General features: G+C 39.0%; 1 pseudogene; it reads right to left on the reverse strand.

Moving 5' to 3' along the window:
- Positions 1-4,897: 4,897 nt before the first annotated feature.
- Positions 4,898-5,015, reverse strand: LOC131828429 (5S ribosomal RNA; annotated as a pseudogene).
- Between the last annotated feature and the right edge of the window lie 2,962 nt (positions 5,016-7,977).

The following is a 7,977-nucleotide window of genomic DNA, read 5'->3' on the forward strand; positions in this document are numbered from 1 at the left end:
TTCCTTAGATTCTGTCATTACCAATCACTGAAACTATCTACAATCACTTTCAAAATCCCCTGCTTCCACTCCTGGGTCTCTCCTTCAAATGTCTTGCAACACCAGTGGAATCGACAGTCTTATTATTGTCCCTTACCCTCCTGACAACCTCTCTTCCTTCCCTCTTTCCCAGCCCCTGAGCTGGGAAGTGGGGAATTGTAGAAAGATAAGTTAAAAATACAGACTATTCTCTTTCCAAAATTTAGCAGTTTCTTTTTTTTTCATTAAGCATTTCCTTGCTTATTTTCCTTTTTTTTTTTTTTTTTTTTTAACATATAATGTATTTCTATCACCAGGGGTACAGGTCTGAATTGCCAGGTTTACACACTTCACAGCACTCACCATAGCACATACCCTCCCCAATGTCCATAACCCCACTCCCCTATCCATGCCCCCTCCCCCGGTAACCTTCAGTTTGTTTTGTGAGATTAAGAGTCACTTATGGTTTGTCTCCCTCCCAATCCCAAATTGTTTCATTTATTCTTCTCCTACACCCTTAACCCCCCATGTTGCATCTCCACTTCCTCATATCAGGGAGATCATATGATAGTTGTCTTTCTCCGCTTGACTTATTTCACTAAACATGATACCCTCTAGTTCCATCCACGTCGTTGCAAATGGCAAGATTTCATTTCTTTTGATGGCTGCATAATATTCCATTGTGTATATATACCACATCTTCTTGATCCATTCATCTGTTAATGGACATCTAGCTTCTTTCCATAGTTTGGCTATTGTAGACATTGCTGCTATAAACGGTGGGTGCACGTGCCCCTTTGGATCACTACGTTTGTATCTTTAGGGTAAATTCCTAGTAGTGCAATTGCTAGGTCATAGGGTAGTTCTATTTTCAACATTTTGAGGAACCTCCCAGCTCTTTTCCAGAACGGTTGCACCAGCTTGCATTCCCACCAACAGTGTAGGAGGGTTCCCCTTTCTCCACATCCTCGCCAGCATCTGTCATTTCTTGACTTGTTAATTTTACCCATACTGACTGGTGTGAGGTGATATCTTATTGTGGTTTTGATTTGTATTTCCCTGATGCCAAGTGATGTAGAGCAATTTTTCATGTGTCTGTTGGCCATCTGGACATTTTCTTTGCATTTCTTTGCATTTTCTGCCCATTTCTTCATTGGATTATTTGTTCTTTGGGTGTTGAGTTTGCTAAGTTCTTTATAGATTATGGATACTAGGCCTTTATATGATATGTCATTTGCAAATATCTTCTCCCATTCTGTCAGTTGTCTTTTGGTTTTGTTAACTGTTTCCTTTGCTGTGCAAAAGCTTTTGATCTTGATGAAGTCCCAATAGTTCATTTTTGCCCTTGCTTCCCTTGCCTTTGGCAATGTTCCTAGGAAGATGTTGTTGCAGCTGAGGTCGAAGAGGTTGCTGCCTGTGTTCCCCTCAAGTATTTTGAAGGATTTCTTTCTCACATTGAGGTCCTTTATTCATTTTTAGTCTATTTTCATGTGTGGTGTAAGGAAGTGGTCCAATTTCATTTTTCTGCATGTGGCTGTCCAATATTCCCAAAATCATTTATTGAAGAGGTTGTGTTTTTCCCACTGGACATTCTTTCCTGCTTTGTTGAAGATTAGTTGACCATAGAGTTGAGGGTCTATTTCTGGGCTCTCTATTCTGTTCCATTGATCTATGTGTCTGTTTTTGTGCCAGTACCATGCTGTCTTGATGATGACAGCTTTGTAATAGAGCTTGAAGTCCGGAATTGTGATGCCACCAACCTTGGCTTTCTTTTTCAATATCCCTTTGGCTATTCGAGGTATTTTCTGGTTCCATATAAATTTGAGGGTTACTTGTTCCATTTCTTTGAAAAAAATAGATGGTATTTTGATAGGAATTTCATTAAATGTGTAGATTGCTTTAGGTAGCATAGACATTTTCACAATATTTGTTCTTCCAATCCAGGAGTATGAAACATTTTTCCATTTCTTTGTGTCTTCCTCAGTTTCTTTCATGAGTACTTTATGGTTTTCTGAGTATATATTCTTAGCCTCATTAGTTAGGTTTATTCCTAGGTATCTTATGGTTTGAGGTGCAATTGTAAATGGGATTGACTCCTTGATTTCTCTTTCTTCTGTCTTGTTGTTGGTGTAGAGAAATGCAACTGATTTCTGTGCATTGATTTTATATCCTGACACTTTACTGAATTGCTGTACGAGTTCTAGCAGTTTTAGAGTGGAGTCTTTTGGGTTTTCCACAAATAATATCATATCTTCTGTGAAGAGTGATAAATTTGATTTCTTCTTTGCCGATTTGGATGCCTTTAATTTCCTTTTGTTGTCTGATTGCTGAGGCTAGGACTTCTAGTACTATGTTGAATAGCAGTGGTGATAATGGACATCCCTGCCATGTTCCTGATCTTAGCAGAAAAGCTTTCAGTTTTTCTCCATTGAGCATGGTATTGCGGTGGGTTTTTCATAGATGGCCTGATAATATTGAGGTATGTGCCCTCTATCCCTACACTTTGAAGAGTTTTGATCACGAAGGGATGCTGTACTTTGTCAAATGCTTTTTCAGCATCTATAAAGAGTATCAAATGGTTCTTGTTTTATCTTTTATTAATGTATTTTATCACATGGATTGATTTGCGGATGTTGAACGAAACTTGCAGCCCTGGAATAAATCCCACTTGGTTGTGGTGAATAATCCTTTTAATGTACTGTTGAATCCTATTGGCTAATATTTTGGTGAGAATTTCTGCATCTGTGTTCATCAAGGATATTGGTCTGTAGTTCTCTTTTTTGTTGGGATCCTTGTCTGGTTTTGGGATCAAGGTGATGCTGGCCTCATAAAATGAGTTTGGAAGTTGTCCTTCCATTTCTATTTTTTGGAACAGTTTCAGGAGAATAGGAATTAGTTCTTCTTTAAACGTTTGGTAGAATTCCCCCCGGGAAGCCGTTTGGCCCTGGGCTTTTGTTTGTTTGGAGATTTTTGATGACTGTTTCAATCTCCTTACTGGTTATGGGTCTGTTCAGGTTTTTTATATCTTCCTGGTTCAGTTGTGGTAGTTTATATGTCTCTAGGAATTCATCTATTTCTTCCCAATTGTCAAATTTGTTGGCATAGAGTTGCTCATAGTATATTCTTATATACTTTCTTGGTGTTAGTTGTGATCTCTCTTCTTTCATTCATGATTTTATTTATTTGGGTATTTTCTCTTTTCTTTTTGATAAGTCTGGCCGGGGGTTTATCAATCTTATTAATTCTTTCAAAGAACCAGCTCCTAGTTTTGTTGATTTGTTCTATTGGGTTTTTTGGTTTCTATTTCATTGATTTCTGCTCTGATCTTTATGATTTCTCTTCACCTGCTGGGTTTAGGGTTTCTTTCTTGTTCTTTCTCCAGCTCCGTTAGGTGGAGGATTAGGTTGTGTACTTGAGACCTTTCTTGTTTCTTGAGAAAGGCTTTTACCACTGTATATTTTCCTCTCAAGACTACCTTTGCTGTTTCCACAGATTCTGAACCAATGTGTTTTCATTATCATTTGTTTCCATGAATTTTTTCACATCTTCTTTAATTTCCTGGTTGACCCATTCATTGTTTAGAAGGATGCTGTTTAGTCTTCATGTATTTGGGTTCTTTCCAAATTTCCTCCTGTGATTGAGTTCTAGCTTCAGAGCACTGTGGTCTGAAAATATGCAGGGAATGATCCCAATCTTTTGATACCAGTTGAGATCTGATTTAGGACGCAGGACGTGATCTTTTCTGGAGAATGTTCCATATGCAGTAGAGAAGAATATGTATTCTGTTGCTTTGGGATGAAATGTTCTGAATATATTTGTGATGTCCATCTGATCCAGTGTGTCATTTGATTCCTTTTTTTCCTTGTTGATCTTTTGCTTGGATGATCTATTTCAGTGAGCGAGTGTTAAAATCCCCTACTATTATTGTATTATTTTTGATCTGTTTCCTTTGAGTTTGTTATTAATTGGTTTATATAGTTGGCTGCTCCTACTTTAGGGACATAGATATTTAAAATTGTTAGATCTTCTTTTTGGACAAACCCTTTGAGTATGATATAGTGTCCTTCCTCATCTCTCATTATAGTCTTTGGCTTAAAATCTACTTGATCTGATATAAGTATTGCCACCCCTGCTTTCTTCTGGTGTCCATTAGCATGGTCAATTGTTTTCCATCACTTCACTTTTAATCTGGAGGTGTCTTTAGGTCTAAAACGAGTTTCTTGTAGGCAACATATAGATGGGTTTTGTTTATTTATTCATTCCAATACCCTGTGTCTTTTGATTGGGGCATTTAGCCCATTGACATTCAGGGTAACTATTGAGAGATATGAATTTAGTGCCATTGTATTGCCTGTAAGGTGACTGTTACTGTATATTGTGTCTGTTCCTTTCTGATCTACTACTTTTAGGCTCTCTCTTCGCTTAGAGGACCCCTTTCAAGATTTCCTGTTGAGCTGGTTTGGTGTTTGCAAATTCTTTCAGTTTTTGTTTGTCCTGGAAGCTTTTAATCTCTCCTTCTATTTTCAGTGATAGCCTAGCTGGATATAGTATTCTTGGCTGCATGTTTTTCTCATTTAGTGCTCTGAATATATCATGCCAGCTCTTTCTGGCCTGCCAGGTCTCTGTGGATAAGTCAGCTGCCAATCTAATATTTTTACCATTGTATGTTACAGACTTCTTTCCCAGGCTGCTTTCAGGATTTTATCTTTGTCACTAAGACTTGTAAATTTTACTATTAGGTGATGGGGTGTGGACCTATTCTTGTTGATTTTGAGGTGGGTTCTCTGCACCTCCTGGATTTTGATGCTTGTTCCCTTTGCCATATTAGGGAAATTCTCTCCAATAATTCTCTCCAATATACCTTGTGCTCCCCTTTCTCTTTCTTCTTCTTCTGGAATCCCAGTTATTCTCCCATCCAAGTACTAACCAGGCCCGACCCTGCTTAGCTTCCGAGATCAGACGAGATCGGGCGCGTTCAGGGTGGTATGGCCGTAGACCCAGTTATTCTAATGTTGTTTCATTTTGTGGTGTCACTTATTGCTCAAATTATCCCCTCGTGGTCCAGTAGATATTTGTCCCTCTTTTGCTCATCTTCTTTATTCTCTGTTATTTGGTCTTCTATATCACTAATTCTTTTTCTGCCTCATTTATCCTAGCAGTAAGAGCCTCCATTTGTTATTGCACCTCATTAATAGCTTTTTTGATTTCAACTTGGTTAGATTTTAGTTCTTTTATTTCTTCAGAAAGGGCTTTTATATTACCCGGGATGGTTTCTCTAATATCTTCCATGCCTTTTTTGAGCCCAGCTAGAACCTTTAGAATTGTCATTCTGAACTCAAGATCTGACATATTACCAATGTCTTTATTGATTAAGTCCCTAGCCTTCAGTACTGCCTCTTGTTCTTTTTTTTTTTTTTTTTTGTGGTGAATTTTTCTGCCTTGTCATTTTGTCTGGATAAGAGTATATGAAGGAGCAAGTAAAATACTTAAAGGGTGACAAAGACCCCAGGAAAATACACTTTAACCAAATCAGAAGAGACCCCAAATAGTTGGGTGGGGGAGAAAGGGGATAAAAAGAGGCTCAGAAAAAAAAAACAATTAAAAAACGAAAACAAATGAAGGAAAAAATATAAAAAAGAAAATATATATATATTAGATAAACTAGTTAAAATACGTTAAAAAAGAAAAGGGTAAGAGTTAAAAAAATTAGCAGAAGAGGAAGAAAAAAATTAAAAAGAAAAACAAATTAAATTAACTGCAAGACTAATGAATCATGTAGAGAAAGCCATGAGTTCAATGCTTTGCTTTCTCCTTCTCTGGAATTCCACTGCTCTCCTTGGTATTGAACCTGTACTCCTTGGTAGGTGAACTTGGTCCTGGCTGGATTTCTTGTTGATCTTCTGGGGGAGCAGCCTGTTGTAGTGATTCTCAAGTGTCTTTGCCCCAGGCAGAATTGCACCTCCCTTACCAGGGGCCGGGCTGAGTAATTTGCTTGTTTTCCCTTTCAGGAGCTTTTGTTCCCTGAACGCTTTCCGTAGAGTTCTGGAGGGCGGATATGAAAATGGCGGCCTCCCAAGTCTCTAGCCCAGAGGAGCCGAGAGCTCATGCTCCACTCTTCAATGCACCCTCAGAGAATAGCACCCAATAACTCCCGTCTCCCTGGCTTCTGACCACACTCCAAGCTCACACAGGCTGTGACCTGTTCAAGGTAACCCTGAGCTGAGAGCTCACTCCTTGGTTCTGTCTCTGTAGCTGGCTTCCCTGTTCTAATACCTGCAAGCTCTGTGACACTCAGACACCCCCGATCCTTCTGTGACCTTGTGGGACCTGGTGCCGTGCTGACCCTGTGTGGGGTTCACCCTGGTTTAACCTCTGGAGCTATGTCCCCCAGTGAAACAGAATTGTAACAGTCCTGATTTTGTGCTCCATTGCTCTGCCACTTGTTGAGAGTTGGCCCCTCCCCCCGCAGTCTATCTTCCTGTCGCTCTGGATTCACTTCTCCACTTGTCCTACCTTTCAGAAAGTGTTGATTTTCTGTGTCTAGAATTGCTGTTCTTCTTCTCTTCAATCTCCTGTTGGATTTGTAGATGTTTGCAATGTTTAGATAAGCTATCTAGCTGGTCTCCTGCTACCTGGTGTAGCCTCAGCCTGCTACTTTTCTGCCGTCTTCTTATTTTCCTTTAAAAAAAAAAAGATTTCAGAGTTTTGAGAAAGTCAATTCTGACAGTTTTTTGCCAACTTAATCGTAGTGAGGGATGGAACTTCGGAATCCCTTACTCCACCATTTTCAGTGACATCTACTCATGACAGATTTTCAACAAGAGTGCAGAGAAATTCAAGGGAAGGAAAGCCTTTTCATGAAATGATGCTGAAAGAGTTGGGCACTCATAAACCAATAAATAAGTAAACCTTGCCCTAAAACTCTCACCTTACACAAAAGCAATTCAAAAGGGGTCATATGTTATTTGTAAAATGTAAAATGATACAACTTTTACAAAATAATGTAAGAAAAATATTTAGAATTCAGGGCAAGGAAAGAGTTCTTAGATTTGATATCAAAACCATAAAAGGTCCATAAAAGGAACATTTGATTAAATTGGACCTCATTGTAATTAAATATTTTCTATGACAAAGACCCTCTTAGGAAGATGAAAAGATAAGCTACAGAGTGAGAAAATATATCTGGAAACCTCTGATAAAGGACTATTATCTACAATATATAAAGAACTCTTGAATATCATCAGTTGAAAAGCAAATAATACAGTTTGAAAATGGATAAAAGTCATGAACAGACATTTCCCCAAAGAGAGACAGATGGGAAATAAGCAGATAAGAATCTGTTTAACATTAAGCAGTAGGGAAATGTTAGTTAACATTGCTAACAAATGCTAGTGATGATACAGGGGCACCTGGGTGGCTCGATGGGTTAAAGCCTCTGCCTTCAGCTCAGATTGTGATCCCAGGGTCCTGGGATCAAGCTCCACATCGGGCTCTCTGCTCAGTGGCGAGCCTGCTTCCCCCCTCCCACTCTACCTGCCTCTCTGCCTACTTGTGATCTCTGTCAAAAAATTAATAAAATCTTTTTTTTTTTTTTAAAGATTTTATTTATTTATTTGACAGAGAGAGATCACAAATAGAGAGGCAGGCAGAGAAAGAGAGAGGAGGAAGCAGGCTCCCTGCTGAGCAAAGAGCCCGATGCGGGACTCGATCCCAGGACCCTGAGATCATGACCTGAGCCGAAAGCAGCGGCTTAACCCACTGAGCCACCCAGGCACCCAAATTAATAAAATCTTTAAAAAAAAGTGATGATACAGTGTCTCTGCACACCTGTCAGAATGACTATAAAAAAAATAGTGACAAGACCACATGCTGGGGAGCATGTGGAGGAGACTGATCTCTCATACATTGATGGTGAGAGAGCATAATGGTAAATTTTTCTAGAATGTAGTTAACAGTGCT

Source organism: Mustela lutreola, chromosome 3, assembly GCF_030435805.1.
Source record: "Mustela lutreola isolate mMusLut2 chromosome 3, mMusLut2.pri, whole genome shotgun sequence".
Taxonomy (NCBI): domain Eukaryota; kingdom Metazoa; phylum Chordata; class Mammalia; order Carnivora; family Mustelidae; genus Mustela; species Mustela lutreola.